Source organism: Parasteatoda tepidariorum, chromosome X2 (assembly GCF_043381705.1).
Source record: "Parasteatoda tepidariorum isolate YZ-2023 chromosome X2, CAS_Ptep_4.0, whole genome shotgun sequence".
Lineage (NCBI taxonomy): Eukaryota > Metazoa > Arthropoda > Arachnida > Araneae > Theridiidae > Parasteatoda > Parasteatoda tepidariorum.
In genome coordinates this window covers 53,022,739-53,043,155 of record NC_092215.1, presented here as the reverse complement: position 1 = coordinate 53,043,155, position 20,417 = coordinate 53,022,739, and the positions used below count along the sequence as shown (strand labels likewise).

The window sequence follows — 20,417 nt, the reverse complement described above, 5'->3', positions numbered from 1 at the left end:
TGTGTGTGTGTGTACGTTCTCAGAAATAAAATTCTCTCTTTTGATGACTAAAAATCCTAGAGCAATATTTCGCTAATTTTGAGAATTATCACGTAATTTATAAATCACGTGATTTCGTGACGAAACGCAAACTCTTCAATACATATGAGGAAAATGTTTGTGGAGATTATTAACTGGAATGACGAAACTAGAATGAAGACTAGACGATCGAAAAGAAAATGACGAATTAGAAGGCAGGTGCGTATTGTGGTCAAAGAGTAGGCCTCATACTAGGAAGATCCCGTATCCGAATCCCGCTTCGGGTATGGATGTTATTAATCTCTCTGCTCTATTTGTCTTTTTTGTGTTATTAAGGTGACATTGAGCCATCTATATGGTGCCCATGTAAAAATGATTATAGGAAAAGTTACATACATTAGACACTGTAGGGCTTTTTATGAAAAAAAAAATAGAATGGCGAAATATTTTTTAATTATTGACGAACTTTATTTCTTCGTGGAAGTGACGATAGTTATTTCGTCACTTTGGCAAATTGCTCACTCGAAGCATATACCAGGAAACTCTTTCATCAGAAGCGATTTAAGTATTCATTTTTTACAGTGTAAAAATCCCGTTGTTAATAAAGCTTTTAAAGGTCTCAATAAAAAGAATATGAAAATTCTTTATTGATACTGACTCATTCCAAGCTTCATCACTTAAAATTCAGCATGTGGAAAAACGAAAAAATTATATTATTCGAGTTCTATTTTAAAGAAAAGCCTAACTTTTGTCACCATTTTTAAAGAATTAGTAGTATTATTGTTTTAAATGTATAAAAAATAAATCTCGAAATATTTCACCAAATTATATTATACATATTAGGGGGGACAGAGGTAATGTCGTTTCAAAGTATTAAATATTCGTTAGTCTTAAAAACCAATGAAATTTTTTAGATCCATTTCAATTCATTTTGGATCCGGCAATGAAAGGTTGTTGCTTACGAGGGTGAATACATTATTAATTAAGAATAAAATATTAATAACAAATATCATGTGCACTGAAATAACATTACTTTTCCGTCCATCTAATATTCAAAAGATTATATTTAAGATAATATTAAGATAATATTATTTAAGATAATATTTAAAAGATGTTCTAACAGCCTTTAACAAACATAAAAATGCTAGTTAAGGTTAAAAATATATACAAACTTTTTGTATAAAATTTATGTGATAAAGGAGAAATTTTTTCTCTCTGAATTCCTGCGTAAAGTTCAAATTTTTTTTGACAGATGGCTATGTATATAGTAAACATTTAGACCAAAAATAGATTAGAAATCACAGCCTGTTGCAATATGACATGTGATTGCGACTAATGTCGGATATTTTAAAAATAATGTTTTAAATGGATATTGAAACAGTTTGCTATTATTTTCATTTATATTCCTTCGATATACGCATTTACTACTGCAGCGCCATCTATCGGAAAGCTTATTGAATGAAACACAAAATCTCTGAGAAGAAAAATTTGTTCCCTGTGACAGGAGCTTGCTGCGGCAGCTTTTTAAATCTACTTAAAAAGCAGCCGCACTCTACGTCTACGTCTTTTATATATACAGGTACTTTATATATACCTGTACTTAAATAACTAAATATTGCCTACAGTTAATTGATTTAGCAGATATAGTTAAGCTTTTTCAATAAATTTATTTCGTTCCTAAATAAAAGTTTTATACAATCAACAAGAAAACGTACGTTTTAAGAATTATTCTAAAAAGAAATTAAAAAAAGAATTCTAGATAGTCTATTTCTTTTCTCTTTTGAAGGAAATAAAAACTCAATTTAGGATATACGTGATTATAAGTTTTTTAAGCTTTAACAACAAAAACGATACTATATTTAAAAATAAGAAGAACAAAAAAACATCTTTGTCGTTTGTGGATTTTAATGTTCTTAGTCAAGCATTAAAGATACTTTTTAACTTCTATACAGATTAAATCATAACAAAAAATAACAAAAAAGCAAATTATTTCAGAACGTTTCAGAAATCTGCTTGATGTTCGAATTGAAAATATAAAAATAAAGTATCTATCAAAAAAATATTACCAAACCCATCTTTATAGTTCAGCTAAATTATAATCAAATCTATATAGAAATTGACATGAAAAAGAACAATAATAGAATTTTTGAGGCAGATATAAAAATCGAAATATAATTCTCAGACAAGATGTTTTTTTATTTCCTAATTTATTGTAAATTTAAATACCAAAATGTATATAAGAAAAATTATATAAAGCAGCGGATGTTGAAATTTAATAGTTTCAAAGGATGATAAGAATATAATTTCAAACTAATCCAAATCTTGGTTTTAAATCATATCCTAACTAGTACTTACGTTACGTTATTTTCATTTATTTTGTGGAGCGTCTGTTAAAAAAAATTAGCCTTAACAAATATATTTTATTATAAAAGTTTCGCTCGAATTGTGAAAGGTTTTCATGCAAAGCATGCAATCTTTTATGCTGTTTGTATAAAGGAGTTTTATTATCTCGTAAGTAAAAATAAATATATGTTGAATTTGCTTGATTTGGTTCACATTTTTTGTTAATTTATTATCAAAATCTTCCCCATAATGTATTTTTTTTTGTTTAGTTCTCCAGAAAAATTCTCCCAAATGAAACTGCATCTTTGTCATATAAGCTGATAATTTCATTTTTACTAGGATAAGATAAATATTTAAGAATCTATACAGCTGGCCTACAGAAAATTTTAATGAGGGAAAATTATGTGATTGATCATAAGCGTTCATTTTCTATGTTTCAATTTTTTAAGAAGTTAGGCTATTCGAAGATTTTGGAAAAATGGTTTTATTGTTTAAAAGTGTCTTATACCTTAAAATAATAAGCTCAAAGGCTTATAAGTAAAAATAATTTATCTAATTTCTCGAGTTTTGAATTTCTGCTTACTACCTCTCGATCCACTGCATCCAAAGAATTTTAAACGCGTTTTTCTCGAACCTTCACTTTTCAAGTAAGCCATTTCATTACTCAAATAAATCCTTACCGAATGACCCTAGAAGTGTCATGATGGGAAGATTTTAATCCCAAATTTGGACTTTTATTTGTTTATGTTTGCGATTTTAACAAAATACTAGCAACATTCAATGTTAAGTATACAATTCGTTACATATCAGGATGCTATTTCGGAAATTTTGAACATTGAAATTTAACCAAAATTGACCATATCATGGTCAGTTGCTCGATGGTCATGTAAATGTTATTGTTGTACAATTTAAACAGCAATTCTTAATATACTGGTTGCGTGTATAATGCGACTACATTGTGTAGCTAAATTATAAGATCACTGTGGTCTTTGTTACTTTTAAATGAAGCAATATAAATTTTTCAAAAATAAATTAAGCTAATGAAAATAAATGAAAACAAAACACATGCATATAATTATGAGATATATTTAAATGCGAATAATCTGTAGGCAATATCGAAAGTTTCCACTTGAAAGTAAGAACTTGATCAAATTATTCAACCACCTGTAAAAATGGACTTTTTTTCAAAACTAAAAGAATGTTGATCCACCATTTTTTCTATGCAACTTCAAACATTTGATTCTTTTATTGACTCATTCAAGTTTTCATGCTGAATTTTAGGAATTTTGTGACATTCATTTACGATAGCTTCTTCCAGGTCGTATACTGAATTATGTTGGCGGTGCTTTTCACACACTTGTCTAGGCAAGTAGCCTCCTCAAGTTATATGTTTGATTCAGATAATGGCGAAGGTTGACCAGCTTATGACCTCAAATTTTTCTTCTGAGAATTTTTCTCGAACTTTTCTGAAACCAATTTTTATTTGATTAGGAAGCATGGGGTGGCGCATTGTCTTCCTGAAGTTCACAGTCTGGGCCTCCTAAAAATAAGATATGGACCAAAAGGTATAAGGTGTCAGTAAAGTAGTTGTTGATAGCAAGAACCTAAAGTCCATTTTTTTCAGAGATTCACTGCAGGTCGCTTTTACCATTATGTGCAAAAGCTCCCCTGTCAAAGAAATCGTGAAGTTCGGTCGTGAACTTCGGTTCGAAGATCATGTCAGTAATAATTATTATGACATGATAATTATTACTGAATGGGCCATCCAAACTGAACTTCTTTTCATCGAAATTTTTTTTTCTGCATAGCATCCCAGGTCATTACAATACAATGCAACGAGATTTTTTTATGACTTTTACGATGCTGAAAATCTACTGAAACTAAAGTTCGCCTTTAAAAAATATATGTACGTTCTTAAGTTGTGTAATAAGGCTAATAACTTAGTCCAGTCCTGCTAATGTAACCACATTTGGAAAAGGAAGCGCAGGAAAAGAGTTAATTAGGTTCTTGAAGGTGTTTACTGGAATGTTCAGCCTGGCTGATTCTAGTGCCGTGACCTGCTGTACTAGATTATGCGGTTAAGGATCCATTACGATTAAGGTGGTCCCATAAATTCTCGATTGGATTTAACACTAGAAAGACTGAAACTTAGTACAAAAGCAGTCGAAATATGAAAGAATAGCTAAATGTGTTAAAACATTTGTTAAAACATTTGCTTAAAAATAATTTTTAATATTTTTTATATTATTTACAGTTATATAACGAGTTATTGGTAAATATTAACAACAAAAAATTATATGCTGTACAAAAAGTCACACAATTCCAAGAATTATATACATCATTGCTTTTCTAATTGAAATTAAAAAGCAGTCAAAATTACTTTCTTGGGCAATCTAGTGTTACGGCTGGCAAGTTCGGTGACCAGGGGAATAGGGTAAACATTTCCTGGTGCTCTTCGAACTAAGCAATGGACTAACTTCGGACTTTATGACACGTCCTGCTAGCTGATGTCATCCTCAAAAAAGAAAAAAAAATTCACATGTAGAAGTGGACATGGTATGCGTGCTTGTGTTGATCCATCGCGATCCACAATGATGAGTGCATCCAGAGAAGGTCACAAAAACATTACCGACATTATAATGAAGCAATCAAACAGTTTTTTTCTTACGTTTCAATGATGAATCAAAATAAGTATTTCTTTTTTTTAACTTCCGTGTTTTTCTTTTCCGTTTGCTCGAAATTGTTTGCTATTATTTGTACTTATTTAATATGTGATGCATTTTTTAAATTTTTATTTCTAACTTGTTCAGCTTTCATCATTCACGAAATGTTGTATTGACGAAGAGCGTCGTGTTTAAGTGCTAAAAGAAAGTTGAAGATTTTTTTCCATTGCAGCAATGAAGCATAATAAGTAATTTTTTTTTTAATTTTCAATATTCATATTCTTTTTAAAAATATTTTTCATGCTTGTATTTACCTCGTAAGCAATAAATTAAGAAAAATAGAACAAAAAACGAAAGAAAAAAACAAGCACCTTCTGAAATATTTTCAGCGGCGAATAAAAGCATAGAAAATTCAATCAACGCTATTTAATCCTTATATTTCTTCCAGAAACATTTCCTCGAATTGTTTTTTCCCAGTCCCCATTTTTCTTCTTCCATTGTTTTGGCATATCATATTTCAAAGAAGCGGAGAGAACCTCATTCGGGTTCTAAAAGTGCCTGTTTTTATTCGCTGAACCCTAGGCATGTTTCTTTCCGAAAAGCGATCTCTTTGTAAGAGTAGCCCATCGCGTCGCCACAGTCTGTAACCCTATAAAATATGGCATTGGGGCAGACATCGGCCACTAGCGCATAAATCATCAGTCTTCTATCCTGAAGCAATCGACACCGAAATGCGAGATTTTGTACCGTTTTTCTATCATCTGTATAACGCAGGGTATCGACTTTCCCGCACCCCTTAAAGCACTATCCCCCCTCTCCCGAATTGGCTCAGGAAAACGGGAAAAAGGACACAAAGGCAGATAAAATGAAGATAAAATGTTCTTCCTCATTTGATTCTTTGGCGATCTTTCATGCAATAGTCAAAGATACGGATTACTTGATGGTAACTTCCTTTGCTTTTTCCTAGAACAATGGGAATAATAACCACTATTTTTCCCAGAGTTTTTTTGAGAAAAAAAAACGGGACAGGGTAGTTTGAAGACAATTTTGTCTTCTTTTCCTTTGATTTTGATGAGCCAGCTTTCAAAGAACGCAGAGAAACCTAAAACTGACATTTTTATTCATCTATTTGTAACAGTGCATGGGTGCTTTATTACACATATGTCAAAGCAATATTGCTGCTATGGGTGTGTTTTTGTTTCATGTTAGACGGTGCTGTCATCTAAGCATTTCTCGCAGAAAATTGCCGGTAATAAGCTGTTAAGGAAATTTGACTTCACTGTTTTTACCGCTTTAATTTTAAAGGGAAAATAAGATTTTCAAAATAAATAAGGACGGGTATTTTTTTTATTAATTGTTTTGCTAATCTAAAAATGTATTTTACTTTGCACCTAAGGGATCGGAAGCAAGTTTATTTTAAAATATATGCAGTATTTATATTCTTTGAACTATTGGGCAATTGAATAAGTACATAGAAATACTTCCAGAAAAGTCAAAAATATAGAGAAAACATGGAAAATAATAAAGATTAACAAAAAGAGAAGAGGAAAAATAATTAAAATAAAAATTAAAAATATAAATATTCAGGCATTTTAATATATATTTTATTAATTTTAATTTTATATTTTTTAAAAATATTTTATTTTAATAATTTATTAATGTAAAATATAATATAAAATTATTAAAATAAAATTTTTTTAAAAAATATAAAATTAAAATTAAAAAAATATATATTAAAATGCCTGAATTTTTATATTTTAAATTTTTATTTTAATTATTTTTCCTCTTCTCTTTTTATTAGTCTTTATTATTTTCCATGTTTTCTCTATATTTTAAACTTAATTTACGAGTTCTATATACTTGCAGCTTATGCGCAGTATATTAAACTTATTTTCTTCGTTTCTCTCTTTTTATCTTTTTTGTCTTTATTATGCTATAAATCAGCTTCTTGAATCAGTTCAGTTTCAAAATCAGTTTCTTGAAAATGAGAAACGTGTACTATATAATTTATTATTTCTAATATATAAAAATTTATTTCACTACATTTCTGGAATCATTAAAATACACAAATAAAAGAGAATTTTACATACATTTTAAGGATATTATTCAATTAGATGACAAAAAATCTTGCCAAATTAGTGATTTTTTTAAAAAAGTACAATTGGTTTCTGTTAGCAATCTATACCCTGCGTTTTGTGGTCTGAACAATTCTTTTTATAAGGATACTGTTCATTTAACTTTAAATTAAAGTTTTGTTTTCAGTTCTATGAACTTAAATTAATTTTTTTAACGAAAGTTTTTCGAAACCCTTACAAAAATCCATCATATATTTTTCAATTTAAATACTTTATCTGGTTTCTATAAAATGCATTCATTTCTGAAAACTAATCAAAATATAGCATACTTCAGAATTTCAAGTCACTAAATTCATTTTCTGCTTTACATGCAGATTTTAAAAATCAAAATACAGTAACAGAAGTTAGCAATAACAGACAAAGTTTTCGTATCGCGAGTATTCATATTTTTAAAGCGCTTTAATACACATGCATAACTAGATTTCAGATTGAAGTATGAGCCGTAGTCGTCTAGAATCGCGCCAATAACTCAATTTTAAATATGAAGGTTGGCGCCCCAGCGCATTTAAAATTAAGTTATCGCGCCGAAGTAAGAGACTTTATTTTGATTTCAGCTGTGCTGTGAACATTATGTCAATTTAAAATGAAGAATCTTTCATCCGACAGGCGTCACTCGGTAGAACTTACATAAATGTTCTTCACTTAAAAATGATTTTTGCTTTATGTTTGGAGTTGGAATTTTTGCTTTATGTTTGGCGTTAGAATTTTCGCGAGAAGCATTACTGAATTTTAACTCAATTTTATTGCTTACAATTGAATGAAAATAGATCGATAGTAAAGGGGAAAGGAAACTTTTGAAGAATTAAAAAACTTGTTTTAAAATTATGAGTTATTGATTCTGTAACTTATTTAACAACGCAAATTTTAAAGAGAGTTTTGGAACAAATAATATATAGTAACTATGCAAAAATATACATTCTGAATGCGTTAAGTTTTATTCAATACACTTCATCACTTTTTTTTAAAGTGATGATAGTTGAAATAATAAAATGAATTTTTATGCAAGGTGTTTTGTAATTACCTCCCTTGATACTTAATTTGATGCAATATTAATTGAAATCAAGAATCCATGCACATTACAAGTCAGAAATAATTATTTGAACACAAAAAAGGTTTTCCAATATTTGAACTATTAATAACAAGGTGGCTGGTTTGAGCGAATGCTGGGTTAAAATATTTAATAGAATGGATTAGTGCAGGTATGGAATGGATTAGATCAAGAGTGCCGGAATAGAATGGATTAGTGCAGGAATTGAATGGATTGGATCAAGAATGCCGGAATAGAATGAACTCGCCGGATCCCTCCATTAAGCTTTGGTCTTGATAAATTGCTGTTAGATTATTTTAATCTCTCATTATTGACCTCAATAATGATTTTTCCGGAGCTTGAAAAAGTATTTGCTCAATAATTGATTTTATAGTCAAATTTAGCAATAACTGTTTTTTTTCAAATTTAAGAAATTTAAATGGTGAATAACTGCTTGTCTTAGATCTAAATAGCTAAAAATAAGATCAAATTTTAAAAATTATTGTTTAGAAATGAGCCGTGTTTGGAAGATTTTATATTTAACGCAGAAAAATACACCGATGTTTCATGCTGTGTTTCATAACCATGTAGTGTAACTACCACAACAATAATGCAATTCCAATTCACTAGCATATGAGATGTGTTAACTTGATTCCACCTTGCGGTACCTTTTGGTAGATGACGGTTGACATTGTTGGCAAATGCTCTCTCCACATTGGTGACCCGGACGCGATCACGGCCGGTGTTAGTTTCAGGGTAGGCAAGTTCATAACACGTCCAGGTCAGTTATTAACAATATTAACTGTTATTTATCAAAAGGGACTTCAAGATAGAATCGAGTTAACACGTCTTATCAATTAATGATATTCATTCATCAAATTCTATCCCAGATAAAACTCTGGTGGTGGAGTAATGCAGTGTAACTATCACTACAATAATACAATTCCAATTCTCTAGTATATGAGACTTGTTTACTCGATTCCATCCTGGGGTACCTTTTCAGAAATGACGCTTGATATTGTTGATAAGTCCTTTCCCCACAACCATAAGTTATTAAAATGCTAAATATGATAATCTTCTTTTATTTTGATATAAATTAATATACACTGGTGTGCAAAACTTAAGCAACAAGTGCGTTTTTTGTCGTAACTCTACAAGAAATCATCCGATTGACATGAAATTTGAATATGATGTACATTATTTTGTACTTAAACGATGGTAAAAGAATAATGGCGCAGAAATGAATATAAAGCTTAAAGTAGGGTATGGAACAAAAAAAGGCTTTATTTGACATATAGTGGCGTTACACATGATTGCCTGAAGAAGCGTAAGTACAACTGGCAGATGTTCCCTAGTATGGGATATGCCCTCCCCTTACTGTAATTGTTGCTTGGCATCGTCTCTCCATGCTAAGCACCAGATTATCCAGGAGTTCTTGGGGTAAACGTCTCCATTCCTCCTTTAACGCATCTTTCAGCTGATGGGTGTTACCAGGAGGATACTGTCGTGTCGCAAGACGTCTCCCTAATGCATCCCACACATGCTCTATGGGATTTAGATCTGGAGAGTAAGCTGGCCAATCCATTCGTGTGATATCTTCACTTTCCAGTAGCTCTTGAACATTAGCAGTACGGTGTGGCCGGGCATTGTCATCCATAAAAATGAAGTCTGGTCCAATGGCCCCTCGGAACAGACGCACATGGGGTAGGATTACCTCATTGCAGTAGCGGTCTCCAGTTACAGAACCTCGGTCGAAGATCTGAAGCTCAGTCCGCCCGTTCAACATAATGGCATCCCAGACGACAACTCCAGGACCACCGTAACGATCTCTTTCCTCGATGTTATTGGGATGAAATCGAGCTCCAACCTCTCTCGCTTGTAGCACTAAAACAACTCTCATCTGTGAAGAGGACGCGACTCCATTGATGAGGTGGCCAGGGTTCGTGTTCACTGCACCACTCTAAACGGTGCCGCCGATGGCTAACATTTAAAAGTATGCAGCGTTCAGGACGTCTAGCCAATAAGCCACCTTTGTGGAGGCGTCTGGCCACTATAAATCTTGATACTTGTCGTCCTGTGGCAGTGCACAGTTGATGAGATATGGTGCTTGCTGACTGAAAACGGTTTCTTTTCGCCTGGAGGACAATGGAGCTTCCCAATCATTCTTCCTCGAGTAAAGTCGTCTAAATGATTTCTTGAAGACATGTTTCACAAAACAAATCAAAAATAATGAAGAAAAATTATGTTTAATAAAAATTTATGGGTCAAAAGGTTAACAGAGCTACTATAAACAGTGTGAATACGTAGACGAGGTCTTGGAGACATATATTTGCCTTTTTAGAAGTGCAGTTTGCTCTAATTTTATTTTTACATATAGTTACGCGAGGCAACTTCGAGCCAATCTTTGCTTCGATTTTCTGTAATAGGGAGATTTCCGTTACATGGACAGACCAGCAAGATCTCCAGGCGTCAACTTTATTGTGTATGTCTGGCACAGGGCTGGAAGCCTATGTATACCAAAAAGAAAAACAGCAAAAACTGGTAAGAAAGGCGTTTTATTCCAGCACTTTTTTCGAGAAACATTAAATGTCTGATTTAATGTTTCTGATTTTTTGTTAACTATTGCAGCATATATATAAAACTGCTTCTTTCCTGAGAAAAAGTAGATATTGTTTAATAGTTTTTAGAAGAGAATAGATTTACTCCTCCCGAAAACAAGTTAAAACTGAAATGGTTTCATTACCTGTTCTTTTTCTTTTCCGTCTCGCTTTCACCATTGTCTGGGATTCATTAATATGAGCAATATCTACTCACACCACCTTTCAGCACCATTAAGTTCCACAGCATTATATCAGTGTTATGGAATTTTTAGAACCAATTGTCACAGTAATATAGTTTGTCTAAGCTAAGAACTCCTCCCGCCACAAAGTCTGAGGCTATCTGGTGCTATGGAAACAAGATGGTGCATTTTAAGAAGGACAGCTTCACTCTAGGACTAACACAATAGACCGAAGAAAGAGATTCCCTTTCTCTCGTCGATCCGAGCCGAAACCACTCCAAAAACAGTGACCCCGCACCCCTACTTGAAATAGTCATACCTCGTTACCATAGTCACCGCCATAGGTCCAGACGAATGCCTGGGGGAGTTCTTACTTTGGACAAACTGTAACTAACTTCTATATATCCTTCACAAAATCACAGTTTGGATTCTACATGCCATTGGACATTGCAAAAGAGGAAACTAAAACACTTATTAACTGATTTTGTGCTGATTCCGTAACTCCTTTTCATACAGTTGATTCAAATGATCGTTACTTACAAACATTAGTGTGCATTACTGTTGTTAAAAATATTTTATTTGCATTATAACAAAATATCTTCGCACTGTACTTTATCTAAAACGGCTGACTAGTTCTGACTTTTATTAAGAAATTTGAGTATTTTCTTGATTTTAAACACCAGAATATATATTAGATAAAGCAATTACGATGCACGCTGAGAACTTATATTTTATCAATTAGTCTAAATGAAGTTTAAATTAATAATTATTAATTACTACAATCAATATTTTACATTATAACGTATTGTATTTAATGCATTTAATGAACATTTTTAATCATTGCATAAATATTCGTATACGGGAATTTTATTGCATGCGTCGGTAAAGTATCCTTCTGAATTGATGCTACTTCTTTCTTATCTTAAAAAAGCTAGTTTTAATTTTATCTTACATTATTAAAATCTGTTGCTTACAAATATCGTCTTGTCTTGAAAAAATGATTAAAACACACTACAATGTTTTGAAACTGCTGCATTTTTTAAAATTCTTAAATTTTTGAAACGAAATTGAAATTGAAACGAAGTTGAATGCTGTTGTTGAAATTGAAATAAAGTCGAAACGAAGTTGAATGCTGAATTATATGAGGAAAAAAAATTACGGAATCCTATCTAGATTTTTTTGAATCTTGAAAAAATGCTCTTCGTCGGCATTGTATTGGAATTCTACTCGAGTATTTAAAAACTCTTTCATAGATTTGTTTTTAAATAATTAAAATAATTTGAAACTAATTTCAATTTTAAATCATTCTGATTTCTAGCGCATTGAAAAAAAGGTTAAAAATTTTTTAAATGCTTTGAACCTGATTACTAATAATGGTTTCTGGTAAAATAACGAAATTAATTGAAAAAATTCTTCTTACCAAATATTATCTTGAATACCCGTGCTTCGAAAAAAAAATTAAAAATTCTCTTTGACAGTATAACTGAATACTTTGCAGGATTTTTTTTTAATTCCTTAAAGTTTAAAAAATCAAATAATTATTTTTTAAAAAAGAACTAAGTTTTAATTTTACCGAATCCTATTACGATTCCTTGCTTCTAGAAAAAAAAAACTTAAAAAGGAAAGAAAATCTCCTTTTTAATAAACGCCTCCCCAATTTTAAATTTCCATACATACAGGTAATAATATACTAGAAACTATCCAGAACACTTTCTGAAACATAAGGCAACCATTTTACCTTTAAGATAATTAAATTCTTCAGTGAAACCGTATCGATATTGAAAAATTCCTTCTAAAGCGTCTGGATAAGGAACAAAACAATGAAAAATACAAGACTACGTTCTGAAGTTCTTTATGAAAAGAAATGTAGTTCTTAACGTGATGGCTGGAGAAAGTTTCAACATAGCCTGTGTTTCTTTATTCTTCGAGTTTTATTCTGCATTTTGTTTTATTTAAACTGTAAATAAAATCATAAAAATGAGCGATATGCCCACTAAAATATAAGTTTGTTTCGAAACGATAATAGCTTATATAGATTTAAATACAGTGTCTCAGTTATGATTTCTGATTTAAAATTTAACGGCAGCTTCTCAAACTAATTAAAAAAAACGGTTTTATTTTAAAATTAAAAATAAAAGTACATTAGCGTGCATGAATGTATAATTGTTTTAATTACAATAATTAGAAAAGTATGTACGGCATATTAATATGCCATTTAGTAGGTAAATACGTTTTGTATACTAAATATGTATTTAGAATTTAAATATCATTACATCTTAAAAGCACATTAATATGAATAAATATATTTCATTGAATATGAAGATAAAAGATAGCTAAAATTTAATTGACGAAACTCGGAGACTCCAGAGAGAGGTATAAGGCACAGAATGATTTTCATGTGGTTCATGCGATCCATATTTCCGACGGAAAACAAAATATTTTATGAGTTTTTAAAAGTATGGAACTTTACTGCTAAAATCATATGCAAATGTAATCCTTTCATATACTATATCACTAGAACCGATATAGTGGCCAGAACGCTCACCAGATCTGATCTCTTGTGATACTTCGATCTTGGTTTCACTTTATATAGATATATATATAGTGTCATATTCTGATGTGTTGAGTCAAATATTTATGCTGATTAGCATCTGATTTATGTTTTATTATTTCATTCCTATATCAAATGATGCTTTTTTTTTAAATTATATTTTCTGTTTGTGTCGTTGCAAACTCTTATCTATCAGTCAACCTCCAATAAGACTTATTATATAAAGCTACTAATGCAGTTGTATTGATGTTGCTCATGCATTTTATGTTTTTTTTATTCACATTTCATTTTTCCTAACTTTATGAATTTTATTTCATTCATCCTAACTTTATGTCTTAAATAAGATGTATTTAGCTTTAAAAATGCTCAAAAACTTTTTTCTCACTTAATTATGGATATAGGGCCCCCTTTATTTTTCATGTTTAATTTTTAAAAAAAACATATTGAGATAATAATTTTAAGGAACATATTTTAAATTGAAAATCATAAATCTTTGTTAAATAAAAGTATTATAATTCCCATTATTAAGATTTCCTATTATAAATTTCAAAATGATATCATATAGCATATCGTACAATATCCATAAATTATAAATTCCAAACCAAACGAAAATGTTGGACAATAACTTGAACTTGAATACATATGCATGGGAAATTTCCCTGGAGACTACAAAGCTCAGAATTCCCTTCTTACTGAATCCAACCTACCTTTCAGAATAGTCACATATTTAATTCACTTCTATTTCGTTGCAGTTGTTGCTGGAACATCACGTGATGCCTACGAAAGATCTGTAATCTTTTGTGATTATAACACCTTTCAAGACGATTACAGAAAATAATCAAAGCGAATATTAAAATCTGGGAGTATTCTGTTGGAAAAGAGAAAGTAAGAAATAGAATTTCTCCTATAGGTCCCTCTGGATCATTTCGCCTGTATCCTTTTTTTTCCATTTGTACAAGAAGAAGAAGTCATCGTCAATTAGATGTTTGGTCTGAAAGTATCTTTTCATAATGACTTGGCTCCCTTGGGGATGATATATTTATTCGTATTGCGTTATTATAAAGCGAGTATTATTTTTTTTCACTACAAAATGTGTAAAATAAATTGTACAGCCATTAAGAATTGGGGGTTTTCCTACGCCATTAGTAGAAAATATTATTGATAGATATAAACACACAAGGATATTACCTCAACGGTTGGGAATATTACTTTCATTTTCACGAAACAGATGCAAATTTGCAATTTTTTCTCTTTATTTTTTTATAGATGTATTCAAAAAGGGAACTCGTTTAAAAAGTCTTTTTTTATGTCTTAAGTATGATTATTTCTCCTTTTTACTCTGATTTATCAAGCTTTTTCACCATGAATGGTTTTTATGATTTTTAAGTAGATAAATGAAAGCATCTAAATTAATTAATTGTTTTTTTATATTAGGACTTTTAATGTAGGAAGGTTTCACTACAATGCTATTTTTTTGTTGATATTTTAAGCACGTATTAAAAACTACACTTGTTTAAAAGCATTCCTTTATGTATTACCCAAAGTATGTTGTGTAGACTTATCTTTATGTCTCTGATTTATCAGGCTTTTTCACCATGAATGGTTTCTATAATTTCTAAGTAAATAAATGAAAACTTCTAAATTAATTAATTGGTTTTTTATATTAAGACTTTTAATATAGGAATGTTTCACTGCAATGTTAATTTTTTTAGGTATTTTAAGCACGTATGAAAAACTACACTCGTTTAAAACCTTTCCTTTATCAAAAGTATGTTGTTGTTGTGTAGATTTATCTTTTTGTCTCTGATTTATCAGGCTTTTTCACTATGAATGGTTTCTATAATTTTTGAGTAGATAAATGAAAACTTCTAAATTAATTAATTGGTTTTTCATATTAAGATTTTTAATATAGTAAGGTTTCCCCATAATGTTAAATTTTTTCTTAATACTTTAAGCACGTTGATGTATTAGAAACTACACTCGTTTAAACCTTTTCTTTATCCGAAGTAGGCGTTGTTGTGTAGATTTATCTTTTTCATTCTTATTTATTAGGTTTTTTAACCATGGATGGTTTCTATAATTTCCTAAGTAGATGAAGGGCAATTTTTGGATAGCTGATTGGTTTTTCAAGTTAAGATTTTTTTTCTTTGAGACGGTATCACTAAAATGCCAAAATTTTTTGATATTTTTCGTGCATTAAAAAAGTACCCTAGTTTAAAAGCATATTTTTGATGTACTATCCTAAGTATGTTCTGTATGTTTCTTTTTTTCTCTCTTGATTTATCAGGCTTTTTCACCATAAATGGTTTCTGTAATTTCTTAAGTAGATAAATGAAAATTTCTGCATTAATTCTACGTTAATTAACTGGTTTTTCACAATAAGTTTCTTCTTGATATAGGATGGTTTCACTTTAGTGTCAACAGTTTTTGGTATTATATGTAAGTAGATGTTTTAGTAAAACACTTGATTTAAATCCTTTTTTTTTTATAAAATGTCTTAAGTAGGCTTCGTAGAGTTATGTTTTTTCTCTCTGTTTTATCAAGCTTTTTTAACCATGAATTGTTTCTGTAATTTCCTGAAAAGATAAATGACAACAATTAAAGGAATAAATAATAACACAAGGGAAAAAAAGGATTTAAGAGAAAAGAGAAAGAATTATTAATTAAGATTAAAAGAAATTATGAAAAATTATTTTTATTTAAAAAAATTAGAAATAACAACGAAAAGATATTATCTCTTCATCATCTCGCGATTATACCCGTAAAAATAGTGCTTTCCAATACTTTATAAATATAGTGAAAGCAAAATATATCAATACAATAGTGGAAGGTATACAGAAGAAAAAAAAATGAAGAAACCGATTCGGAAGCAAAATTTTATTAAGAATAAAATTTCAAGAATTCAAGGAAAATATATATAATAATTCACAGATAAGAACATATAAAGCGAAAATAATTAAACCATTATTTTATTAATTTTCTGAAAGTAAAGTCAAAGAAAAACTTATTTTATCTTACCCTAAAGTAAATTCATAGTTAAATTATATACTATCAACATATCTTTATATTAACGTAAATTCTCAATAAAACTTATGATAATAAAGATTATTTCCAAGCTATACAAAATTTTATTAAAAATTATGGGTAAAAAATATTCTTTTTTCAGTATTTCAACCTCCCAATGTATTTACTCAGTCGGATGCTTATCAACCCCCCACCCCTCACTTGAGATTCAATCAATATAATTAAATAAATGCAAGTATTATATCTAGATTTAATTAATTTAATTTGTGTACCTCCCCATTTGGTTGTTTTGCTTTGTAATGGAAAATATATTATCATTGAAGCAAATACAGATACTCTGTTGAATAAATTATAAACGAGACGTCATCTTCATTAACTAAGCAAATCTTGTTATAATATGTAATTTCTCGCTGCTATATATGATGTGTAAATGTAAAATAGATTTATGGTAGCTTAAATTCATATACAAGCATTTCAGTTTTAATGAATGCGTGGTGAATTGATAAATTTTTAACACATTCTAATTAAGTTATATTTTATACATATTTAAAATTGTTCATTTTATTGTAAGATAGTTGATTATTTGATTAGAAAAGGAATTTCTCTCATTTAATTTGACAGTATTTTATTGACTAAATATAAAATGCATTAAAAAAATACTGTTTCAATGCAAAGTGAAAAAAGTATATTTTTCGATTAGATGTGGTAGAGCAAATTGAAAAAATAACGTTTTAGATATAAGCCAAATTTATTTATTTTTGTGTCAAATAAAGGTGAAAAAAATAAATAGTTTCTAAATTACAAGGTATTGAATAAAGGGGTGAGTAGGCAGCGTGCGTGTACAAAAAGTGTCCCATTATGATTACATAAATGTATGTTTTACTAACCTTGCCAAAATGTAGTAAATTCGAGGGCTCAAATTCATGTTTCAACGTAAAATAAACAGAAACATTTCCATAATCCTATGAATCATCATTAAAGACGAAAAGAGCAAAGGAAGGATTAAAGTCATTAAAAACTCTTCATTTGTCCAGCAGGTAAGAAATGCATTTGACTTTTGCTAGAAGGAAACGTTTAAGTTTCTTCCGTAAACTAACTAGTTTTAGATCTTTTTAATACCGCCTTTTGTCTTTTGGATTTTTGTAAGTGTAGAGGGTATCAGTAAAAGAAGAAAATCAAGCACACAATGGATGGATGCATTTAAAATAAATCATTGGCAGACAGTAACGCCTGATCCCTTGAGAGAAGCCTGTTTATGTGGTTCATAGTAGACTTAAGAGGTACTGATCAAAGTTGGTGAGCGTTTTAACTCTTTATTTCTTAAATATTAATCTGTGTTCCCTAATGCCCACATGTATAAATGTGCTGGGAGGTTTTAATTAAACACCCTGTTTACACCAAACAGCAATCGTTCTAAACGATGAATATAAATTGAATATGGTGCATAAGTTATATGTACAACAGGAAAATTAATCATCAATCAAAAATAGTTCAAATTCTGGATCATAGATGTCGCTTTTATGAAGTCGATACATTTTTGGGCACTCACTGCCATAAAATCATTCTTCACTAATTAAAAAAGAAAGAACTGAAAAAGAAGATTATGTAGACAGCGAGGAGTTAGAGGTTTACCGTTAGGAAAGTCATAGTGGCTCCGTGGATAAGGGACGACTTCCAATGAGGTGAACCATGTTAGAATCTCAATCATAGCTAGTCGTTACGAATTTCGCACCCATATCGCTCTGACCACAGCGTTAACGTAAAATATCATCAGTGGTAGACGGATCATGGGTTAGAGTCCTCTTGCCGTTAGACTAACTGTCAGAGGTATTCGTGGTTTTCGCAAATTAGGGTGAGTTCCATCGAAAATTCCTTTACAAAAGCAAACTACTCCCCATACTTGATCCGAGAGTTCCCTTGTCTTCTGGATAGGGTTCAAAATAACAAGACTATGAAGTTGAACATTCGTAGTAGTAAACCAAAAATTTAGTCGACTGTTCAACGACGGTTATGAAATAGAATACCGTCAGGAAGAAGACAAAAGCGGCTTTTAAATGATACTAAATTTAACGAATGCATAATAAGTCATGTTGTTGCAATACATCAAGAATTAGTTGTTATTGTAACAACTAAGCTATAGGTGACTGGAAAATTTAAGAACAGACTAAAAAAATAGTGTCTAATTAATCAATCTTCTTATCCTTGATCCTTCTCTAATAATTATAAGAATATGCCATTAGCATAAATAATTCTAAATATCTTAGTACATATCTTAAAGCTGGATTTTCACTTTTAAAAACACTAAAAGGCTTAATAGATACATAAACTGGAAATTAGTGAAGACTCATAGTAATTGGTTAATCGTAGATTTTAATGCTAAAAGAGCCGTAAGCAGTTTCTCTTGAACAAAGCTGGAGAAAAGCTTTGATGCAAGAGCGAGCCCTGAAGGTGTGTTTTAAAGTAATTTACCGGGATATGGTGTGATTTAAAAATAACTTAGATATTCATGTGTGTCCATAGTCCCATTGCAAAGCCTGTTAGCCCATTGCAAAACCATTATTCCTTAATAAGCTAATTCGCTTTTCATAAAGATTTCATAATTATTTATCAGTAAGAAAATGCAAAACTTAAATACATCAGTAAAATATTTACTACTTGAATAATTATTTTTAGCTAAGAAAAAAAAAAGATTCTTAAAATTACTTTATTAAGGGTTTGAGGAAAATTACTTTCGTGGTTTTCTTGTCCCTGTAACGCAAATGCGGGTTAGTTCCATCAAAAAGCCCTCCACGAAGGTAAATTTCTCCCCATACTTGGTCCAGGAGTTCCCTTGTCTTCTGGATTGGTTGCAAAATTACAAGACTACGGAAAATTCGGTAGTTGGTTCAACGACAGTTATAAGATAAAATAAAAATTTTTAAACAAACGTACGCATAGTTTTCAAGAACTTATCATTTATTCAGCGTAAGTTCAACACTAGTGGAAACTACAAAAATTAAAGTGAGAATTGAATCACAGAGTCATTTTAATGCAATAAAAATGCATCTAGTAAACACGGTAATTTTATGATTATCCTAAGGCAGGCAAACCTGGAACAACTTAGCTCTTCCGAATTTTATTGCAAACCTGCTAATAAATGTTCTAAAAGATATAAATTGGTATGTATAAGGGTAACAATAGTGGACGATTCGCTGGTAAAACCAATTTTCAGGGCTGGAATCGGTATGAGGAAGACAACATTGTTCTAATTCGCTTAACAAGATATGTTGTTCTTTAATGAGCAAACCCTGTTCAGAGGACAACGGCTTTTAATCGACCGACAGGATGAGTTGTAAACATTGATCGCCTCTGCTCAATGAAACAAAGAGAATACATTAAAGGCGGGATAGATCGGGATTCAATTGCGAAGACATGATGTATCTATCTTTTTACAAGTATTTTTGACTTTTATTTAACTTCGTACTCTTTGGCATTTTAAGTTTTTTATTGTTTTGTTTTCCAATATTATCTGTTAATAGAATGATTTTTAGACTATTATAGTAAAAAAGAACTGATGACTGATTCAATGACAATGAATACCTATAATGGTTTGGGCGTGAACATGGTATCGATATGTATTGGTAAAAAGAGAAATCGTTAGCTTCATTTTTGATTGAACTGCACACTATTGGATTTGTTGAGATGGGAATAATTTTTTAATGACTGGAAGTATTTTTCTTTTCAATTGACTCAAGTAAATTAGCTCACATAAAGTATATTTTATATTATTAATTTCCATATTTCCATTTACTATATTTTTTGTATATTTATATATTATATATATTTATATAAATTTTTAAATATATATATATAAATTTTTAAATATATATATATAAAT

The 20,417-nt window shown here is 30.3% G+C and overlaps 1 long non-coding RNA gene across 1 annotated transcript in view; it reads left to right on the top strand.

The window, feature by feature from the left end:
• The window catches only part of LOC139427226 (uncharacterized), a 107,737-nt gene extending 90,166 nt beyond the window's left edge, over positions 1-17,571 (top strand). The window contains exons 2-3 of the long non-coding RNA XR_011638364.1: positions 14,269-14,448; positions 17,443-17,571. This is a non-coding gene — a long non-coding RNA (uncharacterized lncRNA). The remainder of the gene's footprint in view (positions 1-14,268; positions 14,449-17,442) is intronic.
• Positions 17,572-20,417: the final 2,846 nt, after the last annotated feature.